The 15,270-nt window shown below is 35.6% G+C and overlaps 1 protein-coding gene and 1 non-coding gene across 17 annotated transcripts in view; both read right to left on the minus strand.

Moving 5' to 3' along the window:
- The window catches only part of BAZ2B (bromodomain adjacent to zinc finger domain 2B), a 399,660-nt gene that overhangs the window by 171,650 nt on the left and 212,740 nt on the right, over positions 1–15,270 (minus strand). The window lies entirely within an intron of this gene.
- Positions 11,535–11,606, minus strand: TRNAY-AUA. The gene has a single exon. It is a non-coding gene; the product is annotated as a tRNA-Tyr (tRNA).

The following is a 15,270-nucleotide window of genomic DNA, read 5'->3' on the forward strand; positions in this document are numbered from 1 at the left end:
CCCACATGCCAAGTGGCAATTGAGCCCGTGTTCTGGAGCCCACAAGCCTAAACAACTGAAGCCACAGCACCAAGAGCCCATGCTAGACAACAAGAAAAGCCACCACAATAAGAAACCCTCACACCTCAATGAGAGAAAGCCCTTGCACAGCAATGAAGACCCAGGACAGTCAAAAATCAATCAATAAAAAAAAACTGTTAGAACTAATAAATCAATTCAGTGAAGTTGCAGGATATGATAATACACAAAAATCTGTTGTGTATAACTAATAACAAACTATTGAAAAAAGAAATTTAAGGAAGCATACAAGTGTATTGAAAAGCATAAAATACCTATGAATAAATTTAACCAAGGAAATGAAAGACCTGTACACTAAAACTATAAGACATTACAGAAAGACATTAAAAAACACACACACAAAAATGAGAAAATACTCTGTGCTCATGGATTGGAAGAATTAATATCATTAAAATGTCCCTACTAACCAAAGCAAGCTACAGATTAAATATAACCCCTATCAAAATTCCAATTTTCACAGAATAGAAGAAACAACTGTAAAATGGAACACAAAAGACTCTGAATAGCCACTAGCAATCTTGGGAAAGAATAAAAAAGTTGGAGGCATCATGCTACTTGATTTCAAACTTTATTACAAAGCTACAGTAATTAAAACAACATGGTATTGGCAAAAAAAAGACACACTGACCAATGGAACAGAACTGACCTGGTAATAAACCCACACACCCTATGGTTGATGAATTTATAACAATGGAGCCAAGAATATAAAATGGGGAAAGACACTCTTCAAAGTATGGTGCTGGGAAAACTAGACAGCCACGTCCAAAAGAATGAAAGTGGACAATGATATTATACCATGCACAAAAAATTTACCCAAAATGGATTAAAGACTTGAATATAAAATCTGAAACCATAAATCTCCTAGAAGAAAACAGAGGCAGTAACCTCCTTAACACTGGCCTTGATGAATTTTAAATCTGATACCAAAAGCAAAAGGAACAAAAGCCAAAATAGGTCGGATTACCTCAAACTAACTGCCCTTCTGTACAACAATGGAAACCTTCAACAAAATAAAATAGGAATATACTAAATGGGAGAAAATATTTGCAAGTCATATATCTGATAAGGAGCTAAAATTCACATTATATAAAGAACTCAGCATTCAATAGAAAAAAAGAAAAAGTCCAAATAAAAAGTGGGCATAAGATCTAAACAAACATTTTTCCAAAGACACAGATGACCAACAGTTAGATGAAAAGATGCTCAACATCATTAATCATCAGGGAAATGCAAATCAAAACTATAATGTGATGTTAAATTATATCTGTTTGAATGGCTATTATCAAAAAGGCAAGAAATAATAAGTGTTGGCAAGGATATGGACTGCTGGTTGTAATGTAAATTGGAGCAATCACTATGGAAAACACTATGGAAGTTCCTCAAAAACTTAAAAATAGAAGTACCATATGATCTAGAAATCCTATTTCTGAGTCCTTATCCTAAGAAAAAGGAAACACTAACTTGAAAAGACATATGAACTCCCATGTTCATTGTAGCACTATTTAAAATAACCAAGATATGGGAAAATCCTAAGTGTCCACTGACAGAAGAATGTATAAAGAAATATTGTAATATATAAATATATAATGGACTGCTATTTGGCCATAAGAAAAATGAAATCTGGACATTTGTAACACCATGCATAAATCTTGAGGGCATTAGGCTAAGTGAAATAAGTCAAAGAAAGACAAATACTATATGGTCTCTCTTACATGTGAAATCTCAAAAACAAAACAAAACCAAGTTCATAGATACAGAAAATAGACTGGTGGTTTCCAGAGGTAATGGGTGTGGAGGAGTGAAAGAAATGGGTAAAGAGGGTCAAAAAATTTGAAAAAAATAAGGGATTAGACATTATAAGGGATCAAGAATATGTACATAACTGTGGGGAGTGAAAATGGAAGAGTATAAGCCTCAACAACGATTTCAGTTCTCGTGAGTATATGAAGTTAAGTTACAGGCCTGGAAGATAGGAAAAAAAAAGTTTTAATTGTATTTCATTCTTTTACAACAAAGAATACTTTGTTAATACTTTCAATTTAAACTTAGGACTATAAGATTTTATTGTACCTTAACAATTTTTACATCAGCATTCCATGCTTTTCATGTACTTAAACTCTTTGGTTCTTGTACCAAAATCTCAGTCCTGGACACTTTCAGCATGCAACACAGAATTACTCATTTGACTTATGACATACAAGCAATAGCCTCAGGATAACAATATCAAAACTAATATAAGAATATGGTCACTGAAACCACAGTAATTTTGGTCCACTAGGGATATACAGTCAAATTATAACATCTAAAACCACCTTAAATAGTTCTTCTGTATGTGGTTATATCTTTTAACTTGATTAAAAAAATCAAGTCTTTCCATTTCATTCCAATTTTTATGGACATCATTTAAATAGACAAGCAATTTTGATAAACCAAAGACCAATGTCTCAAAAGCAATGTCTAAATCTGCACGGTCCAATATAGTAGTCATTAGCTAACCACTGTGGCTACTATATTACCACAGTCCAATATAGTAGCCATTAGTCAATCACAATAATTATACTTGAATTATCTGGTGCTCCTTCACAGAAAGAAAACTTTAAAAGGAAATAGGTATTTAAAATCACTAAAAACCATTCTAAATTGTGGATTAATTCTGACTCAATTTAAGGGATTTTTATAGGTGTAAGATAAATTTTCACAGGTTAAGTCTATTTCAAGGGAAATGGAAAATTCTTTTTAAAATGTCCCCCTCTTTTCTGGGTTTTAAATATCTAAGGCAAAATGTAGAAAATAGGATGTCATACAATAGTTTGGAAGTCACTAGCTGTGTAGACCAGAGCTACAAGCTCTTCTAGCTTATGTAGTTAAGGAAAAGCCTATTTGAGAAGTCTGACTTCAAGTTTCTATTGTATCCTATTCAAGACAAAAGTATATGTTCCTTGCAGGCTTTATAAATTGTTTTCAAAAATGACTAAAAATGTACAGAAAACAATTTATCCCTTCCTTACTCAGAATAACTGGTTGACAGATGAAGACTCAAATATATTTAAATTGAAATTTGTTCATTTGAGCACTGGTAATGGCCAGATACTTCTGAGTCGTAAAAGAAAAGTAATTAGGTATATCCCAGATATATAAAAATTTTAGTGCCTTTGTGATTGGGATGGCTCTTAAAATTGTGTATTTAATTATGGCACAGAATTGTCTATAAGGCCTTGAATCTGATTACAATACAGAGTATATATGTGTATATGTGTGTGTGTATATACACACACACATAAACTGAGGGCTTCCCTGGTGGCTCAGCTGGTAAAGAATCTGTCTACAATGCAGGAGGCCAGGGTTTGATCCCTGGGTCAGGAAGGTCCCCTAGAGAAGGAAATGGCAACTCACTCCTGTATTCTTGCTTGAAGAATTCCATGGACAGAATAGCCTGGTGGGCTACAGTCCATGGGGTCACAAAGAGTCAGACACAACTGAGCAACTTTCACTCACTCACTCAGCCAACCACACGCAGATAACTAATATTACATTAATTAAAACTAAATAAAATTTAAGTCACACTAGTTATTTCAAGTGCTCAGCAGATAGCACACTTTCATTATAGAAACTCCTGTTGTACAGCATTTGTCTAAGTGATACTCTTCCCTCAGACACTGAAATCTAGGTTAGTAAGGTAGCCTACTTCATATTGAGTAACTACAGCTGTTAAAACTTTTAAAGCATAAGCTGGCAGCTTTAGGGCAGGTATTACCTCATTAGAGTTTTCTATAGAAAGGTTGGTGGGCAAGAAGTTATTTGGGTCAGCAGTTACCTCCTTGAAGAAACTAAAACTATTATTATGCTATCATGGTTTCTTTACAGAGCATATTATCAAAATACTGGCAACATCATTAAAATCACTGAGATTACTTAAAGTGGAGCTGAGCTATTCATAAACTATTCACTTAAAAACTTGAACTATTCACTTAGAAGGTAAACTCAAATAACTCTCTTGTTACATCTTACATTACTTCTTAAATGTCTCCATTAAAATATCCTTAACACAATTCACAAGACTATTGTTCTATCTGCAACATTTGTAGGTTCAGTTATTATTAGCAGAAGAGGACATACACATATGCCTGCTAAAAGTTCTCAATGTGTTTAGCTGGACATACAGTATTTAACAGAAAAAAAAACAAAACAAAACAGTGGCTTCATAGAATAACAGTAGATACAGGATTTCTTTGCGTGGGTTTGCCTTTGCCCCTCCACTGACAATGATGACACTCTGTACAGGTAGGGTCTTTCAAGAGTTGGAAAAGATGCTAAAGACTTGGTGAATCACTACTCTTTATACTAGAACTTATATCAGAATTTCAGAAGAACCCACTACCCCAGTGGGAGGAGAAAAGATAAATAATACATAGGAAACACTGGCTACCAATCCTAAAATTCAAGTCATTTCTATTTACCGAATTCTTTAGTTCCAGCTGCAGCCATATTTTCAAAACTGTGGGTCATAACCCATCTAGAGGGTCATGAAATCCACAGACAGGGTTATAAAAATGAAATACTCTGGGTCATTGTCAAAGAAGCTTGAAAAACAGAGATCTATTTGGCTTCCCAGTAAAGGATGGCTTTTACAGGCAAGCACAGAAGGATTTTATAATCCCTAGTCATACTAGCTGCTACATGGGAATGATTATCACTATATATACACTATAGTGTATGCTTGTGTGCGTACTACTACACTAGCAGAATCCCTGCTTTTGGTAAACAGCCCATTAAAGTGAGAGTAGTTATACAAAATTCTTAGAATTCCTTTAGGACCTAGGAACATATATTCTTACTTTACCAGTTGATGACAAAGAAATATGGGACACTGTATTACTGGGCCCTTGGGATGTCACCTAAATACCAGTCTTCTACTCTGCATACTCAGCTAATTAAGAATAGATCAAAGTTCTTTTACCCAGAACCTATGTGACATGACATTAATTATATAAAGTTTAACCATTTATGAAAACATCCTATGTTCAACCTTTATAGACAGTACGTATTAAACCACGAAGGACGCTAGGTGTTTGGTATATAACAAAGAAGTTAATTAGGTTAAGTAGTCTATCTCAAGATTTTATAGTCTAATAGGTTGAAGCAATGGCAGAAATCTAATCAAAGCTAAATTAAACAGATTCTTACTTACAAGAAATGGAGCTATGTGACTGTCACAGTGATACCAAGTATTGAAAGATGGTATAGACTCAGGAAATGAAGTGGTCTTTTGAGGGCCCACATATGTGGATGAGCAAACAGTCATATAGGAGAATAAGTTAGATATGCAGTGGAAAGATACCACATGTATTCTTTCTTTTGTTAATGATTAGGTAAAGCTATATTAAAAGCTACACATATTCAGGGAACTATAAAAATATTTAGTACAAAAAAGTAAAATGCTTCTTAAAATAAACTGCCAGTCTAAAGTCCAATTCTAAGCACAGATTTACAGTTGTTTTATTATACACAGGATGTGTCATGTTCTCAGTCATGTCCGACTCCTTGTGACCGCATGAACTGTAGCATACCAGGCTCCTCTGTTCATGGGATTTCCAAGGCAAGAATACAGGAGAGGGTTGCCATTTCTTTCTCCAGTGGATTGTGCCAACCCAGGGATAGAACCCATATCTCCTATGTCTCCTGCATTGCAGGAGGATTATTTACCTGCTGAGCCATCAGGGAAGCCCATATATTTATATATGTTTAATTATTCACTAGGGATTATATTTATGTTTCATCTATACTTGTAAATTTTAATATCTACAGAGATCACATGATAGTATCTCATATTGCAGTAAAGCAGGAGAAAGAGATGAGTATCCAAAACTATATATAAATATTAATCAAAGAAGAAATACATTAAAAATTAATACAAAAGACAATGAGAAATTTGAGAATCCTAGTAAAATTTCAAGGAAAAATTATTTTACATGAAGGATTCATCATTTGCTGCCTCTTATAGCTTGTCTACTGCTAATTCATTTAACAACTACTATTGATCATCTACTTCAAAATTATATAATGTATAGTTGCTAGAATATAAAAATGAATAACTCATAATCTTTCCCTTGTAAGAGTTCACCATCTAATAATTTTCATTTTAAGATTTTCATTTCACACTATTCTCACCGTAATTTAATCCAAATCTAAATGACTGCAAATTTTATTCTAGTAAATAAGAATATAACTGCTAACTTTACTAAGTTCAGAAAATATGTTAAAAATATGGAAGAAAAAATTTTAAATCTACATTCTCACATACCACATAAAACGTCTAAGTCTTCAACCTGTGTTAGACAATAGGACATGCATTGTTGTTGTTTTCTCTTAACCTCAAGATAGCAGAAGACTTTTGTCCAATTCCTCCTCATCTTTATGATCAGATTAATGAAGAAGTAGTGGGAAAAAAGCGGAGAAGGCAATGGCACCCCACTCCAGTACTCTTGCCTGGAAAATCTCATGGACAGAGGAGCCTGGTAGGCTGCAGTCCATGGGGTCTCGAAGAGTCGGGCACAACTGAGCGACTTCACTTTTCACTTTCATGAATTGGAGAAGGAAATGGCAACCCACTCCAGTGTTCTTGCCTGGAGAATCCCAGGGACAGAGGAGCCTGGTGGGCTGCCGTCTATGGGGTCTCACAGAGTTGGACATGACTGAAGCGACTTAGCAGCAGCAGCAGCAGCAGTGGGAAAGAAGAGCTAGGGTTATGAGAGCGGTGGGCAGGGAGAGAGTGGGGAAGCTTAAGATTTTGGAGAGATATAACATCACTGATAGACTAAATAATCAGGAAGAAAAAAAGATCTTTGCCTTCAAGTAATTTTTATACGATGACAATTTTCCTGAAGGTAAAATTCTACTCTTCATCCCCACCCAGGAATTAGGAGGTCCATGCCCCACTCTGATCTCCCTGTGCTTCCCTCATGCTTCCTCTACACAAACCATCTAATTACCAGACAGGATTTCTTGCTATTGAGGTCATCCTGATGCTCAACAGAGGATCCTATGACCCCACTCCTGTGGTCAAGGCTGTCTAAACCAGACAAGAACCAAGGAGATAATGGCTGACAGGAAATCTATGTGTTAGATGCCTCTGAAAGATGCTATGATCTAATCAGACTCTCCCTAACGTATGTCTTAACTAATAGAAGGAAGGGAAGCTGTTGTTGAGTGGTAGATCATAAAGGCTGCGGCCCTAAAGATATACAAGCTAAAGAAACATGGGTTGGAAACAACGTTGAAAGAATAGATGTACAGATTGCTGAGTGGTCCTGAGAGAGGGGAGATAAGAGTGTAGCCAATCTCAGGTCCTTTTCCTTAGACTGTCTTTTTGATTGTGCTATACTACCTGAGATTTCTCTGTGGGCTTCCAAACAGGTATCCTTTTAATTGCGTTTGTGTGGGTTACTGTTACTTGCAACTGAGATGGGCAGAAAACTTTCTAACAAATGTTGTGTTGTCTTCTTTGCTCATCTTTACTCTTGTTATTTACATATTCTGTTTTCTCTTCCAACAATCTAAATACTACATTCCTTCAAATATAGGCCCAAGAATCACTTTATCTATAAAGCTGTATAAAGCTATATCTGACTAATCCTAGACTACAACTTCCCATCTTTGAAGTACAGAGCGCTTTAGCTTCTACCCAGGAAGTTGTTAATTACACAGACTTTTTACTACTCTCTATTTGCTTTATGAATTCACTATATTAATCAACACATAGCCAGTATGTCTGTTGAGTCTTAGTTTCTGAATCAGTAAAATGGATTAATTACACTTACATCAAAGAGCTATTGTAAAGAGAATGCTTAGCACACTTCCTGCTAGGTATTTTGTTCTTAAGTGTTTAGCTAAAATTCAGAGGCAAATATCTTTATTTTCTTCAAACTAAATACATAAGAGTGAGAGAACAGCTCATTAAAAGTCAGTACTCTTTCATAAATTCAATGTGAGTAAAAATAAGTTGAAAATGTCAAGAGCATTTTCATTTTCAAGCAGATTTCTTTCACAGGTAAACCTGAATAGATGGCAAAGAAGTATACTAGAGTATACCCTGTCAATCTGCCTCTCAAAAGCATGTTATCATTACTTTAGTTTTAAATAATACAATAAAGTTTTTTTTAAGAGGGATAATCACTTTTATTTGGATTTCTGAGAGCAATAGAAGGGTAGATTAATACCTATCTTTCCAAGTTAAGAGACCTAAGACTGTTCCAAAAAGACTTTCAAATAAGAAACTCCTCAAAGTACAAGGATAATCTGAATCATCTTAAACCAGCAATAAACTGTGCTGACCAGCGTCAGCCTGCTCACTTGCTGGTTTGTCCTCATGTTGTAATTGTGCAAATAAACGCTCACTCCAAATTAGCCGTGTATTTCTTGAAGTTTAATATTGTGTTTGTGATACTGTAAAGTTTTTTTAGATAACAGTGACATTTTCAGGTTAGTTTTTATATAAGCAAAATAGTAAACTGCTTTTTCCTGAGAAGATAATGCATAACTTTTAAATATTCATTATTTAAAAGATTAATTTTCTTTAGATTATAACTCTCTTTATTAGGTAATTTAAAGATTAAGTTTTCTCCTTTATGACTTTGATGATCTGTAAAAGTTCACAAGTCATTACAATAATTCCCTACACCATTCTCTTAGCTACAAAACTTAGTCAAATTAGGCACTAACATCCTTCCAAATATAATTCTTCTATTTTCCTCTTAATTTTTTATTATTCTGAACTGCATACAATTTGTCCATTTCTTAATATACTGACAGGCCAATATATTTACATAATAATACTCCTAATTTTTCATTTGGAAGATTCAAGCCCCTTCATAATATTGCTCAGAGAGAATTTAACTATTTATTCATAATAAAAGGCTCTGAGTATACATCCTAGGCCTCCCAGGTGGCTCAGTGGTAAAGAATCCACCTGTCAATCAGGAGATGCAGGATGGATCCTTGGGTCGGGAAGATCCTCTGGAGAAGGAAATGGCAACTTACTCCAGTATTCCTGCCTGGGAAGTCCTATAGACAGAGGGGCATGGCGGGTTACAGTCCATGGGGCCACAAAAGAATCAGACACAATGTAGCAACTAAACAACACCAAATATATATCCCAAACATGACCAGTAAAAAATATATGAAAATATCATTTAACTGTTAAATATAATGATAAAATAAATACAAGTATAAGCCAATTTCTTATTTCTACAAAGTAAAACAAAGTACCAACTCAACTAATATGATCATTCTAAAAACGAACATTAAAAAAAATAAATAAAAACGAACATTAAAGTGATAAAAAAAATTTTAAGTATCTCCTTTATAAATAGTTTGGGCTTCCCCCATGGCTCAGTGGGTAAAGAATCTGACTACAATGCAGGAGACAGAAGAGATGCAGGTTCAATTCCTGGGTCAGAAAGATCCCCTGGAGAGGGCAATGCAACCCACTACATATTCTTACTTGGAGAATTCCATGGACAGGGTAGCTTGGTGGGCTACCATCCATTGGGTCGAAAAGAGTTGGACATGACTGAGTGACTAACACACACACACAAATAACTCACTGATTACTAAAATAAATGTAGTACAATGACAGAACCATATATACCTATTTAAACTACAAAACTGTCTGCACTTTAAATGCTCATATGAATATTCCACTTCAAATGTTCAAAAGTTTAGAATATTTGGGAGTTACCAGAGGACCCAGCAATTTCTTTCCTAATTATACACACCAGAGAAATTAAAATATTATGTCCACATAAAACTTTGTACAAAATGTGGAAATAATCCAAATGACTATAAACTGATAAATAAAATATGGTATATGTATGCAATGAAATATTCAGTCCAGTCGCTCAGTCATGTCCGACTCTTTGCAACCCCATGGACTGCAGCACACCAGGCTCCCCTGTCCATCACCAACACCCGGAGCTTGCTCAAATTCATGTCCACTGAGTTGACAACACCATCCAACCATCTCATCCTCTGTTGTCCCCTTCTCCTCCTGCTCTCAATCTTTCCCAGCATCAGGGTCTAAGGAGTCAATTCTTCGCATCAGGTGGCCAAAGTATTTGAGCTTCAGTTTCAGCATCAGTCCTTCCAATGAATATTCAGGACTGATTTCCTTTAGGATGGACTGGTTGGATATCCTTGCAGTCCAAGAGACTCTCAAGAGTCTTCTCCAACACCACAGTTCAAAAGCATCAATTCTTCAGCGCTCAGCCTTCTTTATGGTTCAATTCTCACATCCATACATGACTACTGGAAAACCCATAGTTTTGACTAGACAGACCTTTGTTGGGAAAGTAATGTCTCTGCTTTTTAATATGCTGTCTAGGTTGGTCATAGCTTTTCTTCCAAGGATAAAGCGTCTTTTAATTTCATGGCTCCAGTCACCATCTGCAGTGATTTTGGAATTCAAGAAGATAAAGTCTGTCACTGTTTGCATTGTTTACCCATCTATTTGCCATAAAGTGATTGGACCAGAGAATGAAGTATTGATACATGCTACAACATGGAAAAAGCTTGAAAATGTTATCCTAAGTGAAAGAAACCAGTCATAAAGGACCATATATTGTGTGATTCCATTTATATGAAATTCCCTGGAAAGGTAAATCCATAAAGACAGAAAGTAGATTCATAGTTGCCTTGGGCCATGGGAATGCTGAGGAAAAATGGGAAGTGACTGTTAATGGGTACTGGGTTTCTTCTGGGGGATGATGAAAATGTTTTAGTTGACTATGATAATGGTGGGACAACCCTGTGAATACACTTAAAACAGAATTACATATTTTAAATGGGTGAATTATATGATATATGAATTATACATCCATAAAGATGATATATTAAAAAAGCATTTGGGTATCATGTTCATAAAATGCTTTTATGACTTAATGTATTCTTTATCGAAATTTTAAAATCAGTGTTCTCACTGTAGCCTCTGAATTCAAGACTAAATATAGAATGTCCCTAGTATGACCATTCATGTTTCACAATCAAACTCAGGTACGCAACCATATAGTTAACTTTGCATCTCTCCCTCTCTCCCCTCTATCTCACTTCTCCTCCTCACTGTCCCCTCTCTCTCCTCCTCTCTATAGATGTATAGATATAGATATAGAATGAATTTTTTTAACTAAAATTCCTAAAGTTACATTCATTCAGATTGGGAACCAACAGGTTTATCCAACATATAAGTTCATATGTTACCAGACTTGCTCCACAACTTAATTCCAATAGTCATGTGACTAGCTAGATTTTTATAATGAAAAGAAAGTATAGAATGAAAATGAAGTCGCTCAGTCGTGTCCGACTCTTTGCAGCCCCATGAACTGTAGCTTACCAGGCTCCTCTGTTCATAAGATTTTCCAGGCAAGAGTACTGGAGTGGGTTGCCATTTCCTTCTCCAGGGGATCTTCCCAACCCAGGGATTGAACCTGGGTCTCCTGCATTATAGGCAGACACTATACCATCTGAGCCACCAGGGAATTCCCAGATTTTTATAATAGAGGGATTTTATAGAGATAACTAAGCCTGAGATTTTAAACCACAAATTATTATTTTCTGCTAATTAATTCCTAAATATTTTCTCTCTATTCCCACCATCATCTTAGTATAATAATACTAAATCAGTTCTTATTGGAAATACTGCAAGAGCCTTCTAAAAGGTTCCTCTGCTTCTCCAATCCTATTTATTTTAATGGTAATCTTTTAATATAAAAATCTGATCCTGCCACACTCCCACTTAAAAATCTTTCATTATCTCCATATGAAATACATGATAAAATTCCAGGTCCTCTGTTTGGCATAAAAAAACTCTTCTTAATGAGCCTTGGGACTTTATCTTTGATCTTATTCTCTTCTCATATACTAAGTATTAATAACGAAACTTCTCACCATTACCCCAATACTCTATGGTTTCCCAAGCATCCATGGCACATGGTATTTGGTACTTGGTGTTCACTTCCCTCAAATGTTCTTCCTTTATTCCCTGTTAAATTTCTATACATATTCTAGGTCTCATCTATTACCTACTATGGAGAACCATTCTAATTCAGTGAGCAAGTCTTAGGTACTTCATTCTGGATGCCCTCATACAGTCCCTAATTAAAACACTGTACTATACAGCAATTTTCTGTTTTGATATATCACTTCTTACCACACTGTGAGATCCTTGAGAAGCAGGGACTACTGCTTAACATCTTTACAGTCTTAAAACCTGGAATGTAAGACTTTAATAAAACGTTTTGAATGAAAATATATAATAATCATTAAAACGTATATGGAACTTGATAACTGACCCAAAAAAGTATACACATATATTCTCATTTTTATTCTAAGGACAAATCTTGAAGTAGGGAGATCCAGCATTATTCTTTCAGTTTTACAGATGAGGAATTCTGCGTTAATATCTATCACCAATTGCCAGTTAGTTTAAAATAATGAGAAACTTATTTAAAAAGTCTCTCCTTACTACTTATAAATTTTGTATGTAGGAATAACTTTTGTTAATAAGTACCCAAACTGTTTATTTCAGTTTCTAAAGAAGAAAAATGTTGACCAATAAGGGCTACATTTCCTTTAATCTATCACTCCAAAGTCAGCAACAATTATTAAGGACCCATAAGAGGGACAGACGTGTAATTGTTAGTCATGATCTGGATGTTGAACCCACTTGATTCTACTCTAAGTGCTGTCACTAACAATCAACTTTTCATTTGTCCTCATTTCTCTGACTTGATGATTATATCTTCTAATACCCCTCCTTAAAATTTCTATTTCACATAGTTTTTGATCCCTTTAAATTCTTTACTTTCTTAGTAGCACAATAATGTCACACTAAGAAACATTTAAAATATTTTATCTATTTTCAATATGTTATTCAAAGTTTTAAGTCTACCACAATTCTGTACCTACAGACTATTATTGTATTTTGAGTTTTAACTAAGTGGAAAATTATTTCCTAAAGTTTCTCCCTAAGTGTAGCTTTTGTTGATAATTTAGACATTTACAACCTTGTTCTTGCTTCCTACTTAGGTGTGTAAAGACTCACTAAGCTCAAATCAATATTAAGGAATTTGCCTCAGAGGTTTGAACAAAGGAAATAAAATTATTCCATGAGCTATCTTATGTCAATATTCTAAAAATTGTTTCAAACTTCCTATGCATCAAATATTTGCATGTACACCTACTGATGAGAAATTACCTTTCTTATATCCTAAACAATATTCATATCAGGATGACCAATTACATCTGCTATTACTATTTCCATATTGAGTCCACAATTGTAGTTTATTATTGTATGTCCCCTTGTGGTTGTTACATATCTCTCCTAGGGAAATTTGTAATTAGGTCAAAAAGCTTCCCTATCTCAGCATTGCTTCCCATTTCCTGGGTCATATGATCTCATCAAGTCTGTGACATAATCTCTTGGCTTAGCGGTCTCTCATTGAACTATGAAAAGATACATAAATGTTACTTTAGTATCTCTAACTGAATTTCAGAAACCATACTTTTAAGAGTCATTTTTTTAAAATGTCAACTGAAATAACTTTAGTCTTTTGTCTAAGACATACAAAATATGAAACGATAGACTATATGAAGTAAACAAATAAAAATGACTAAATACATCAGTGAGTCAGTCAGTTCAGTCACTTTGCCGTGTCCAACTCTTTGAAGTCCCATGAACTGCACCACACCAGGCATCCCTGTCCATCACCAACTCCCGGAGCTTACTCAACTCATGATCATCAAGTCGGTGATGTCATCCAACCATTTCATCCTCTGCCATCCCCTTCTCCTCTCGCCTTCAATCTTTCCAGCATCAGGCTCTTTTCCAATGAGTCAGTTCTTTGCATCAGGTGGCCAAAGTATTGGCGTTTCAGCTTCAGCATCAGTACTTCCAATAAATATTCAGGACTGATTTCCTTTAGGATTGACTGGTTTGATCTTCTGGCAGACCAAGGGACTCTCAACAGTCTTCTCCAATGCCACAGCTCAAAAGCATCAATTTTTCAGTGCTCAGCTTTCTTTATAGTCCAACTTTCATATCCATACATGACTACTGGAAAAACCATAGCTTTGACTTGATGGACCTTTGTCGGCAAAGTAATGTCTCTGCATTTTAATATGCTGCCTAGGTTGGTCATAGCTTTTCTTCAAGGAGCAAGTGTCTTTTAACTTCATGGCTGCAGTCACCAACTGCAGTGATCCTAGAGCCCAAAAAATAAAGTCTCTCACTGTTTCCATTGTTTCCCCATCTATTTGCCATGAAGTGATGGGACCAGATCTCATGATCTTATTTTTCTCAATGTTGAATTTTAAGTCACCTTTTTCACTCTCCTCTTTCACTTTCATCAAGAGGCTCTTTATTTCTTCTTTGCTTTCTGCCACAAGGGTGGTGTCATATGCGTATCTGAGGTGATTGATATTTCTCAGCTTGTGTTTCATCCAGCCCATCATTTCACATGATGTACTCTGCATATAAGTTAAAGAAGCAGGGTGACAATATACAGCCTTGATGTACTCCTTTTCCCATTTGGAACCAGTCTGTTGTTCCATGTCCAATTCTAACTGTTGCTTCTCGACCTGCATACAGATTCCTCAGAAGGCAGGTCAGGTGGTCTGGTATTCCCATCTTTTGAAGAATTTTCCACATTTTGTTGTGATCCACACAGTCAAAGGCTTTGCACAGTCAATGAAGCAGTCTCTTGCTTTTTCGATGATCCAGCAGATGTTGGCAATTTGATCTCTGGTTCCTCTGCCTTTTCTAAATCCTGCTTGAACATCTGGAAGTTCACAGTTCACATACTGTTGAAGCCTGGCTTGGAGAATTTTGAACATTACTTTGCTAGCATGTGAGATGAGTGCAGTTGTGTGGCAGTTTGAGCATTCTTTGGCATTGCCTTTCTTTGGGACTGAAATGAAAACTGAACATATCCAGTCCTGTGATCACTGCTGAGTTTTCCAAGTTTGCTGGCACATCGAGTGCAGCACTTTCACAGCATCATCTTAGGATTTGAAATAGCTCAACTGGAATTCCATCACCTCCACTAGCTTTGTTTGTATTGATGCTTTCTAAAGCCCACTTGACTTCACATTCCAGGATATCTGGCTCAAGGTGAGTGATCACACCATCGTGATTATCTGGGT

Source organism: Cervus canadensis, chromosome 15 (assembly GCF_019320065.1).
Source record: "Cervus canadensis isolate Bull #8, Minnesota chromosome 15, ASM1932006v1, whole genome shotgun sequence".
Taxonomy (NCBI): Eukaryota; Metazoa; Chordata; class Mammalia; order Artiodactyla; family Cervidae; genus Cervus; species Cervus canadensis.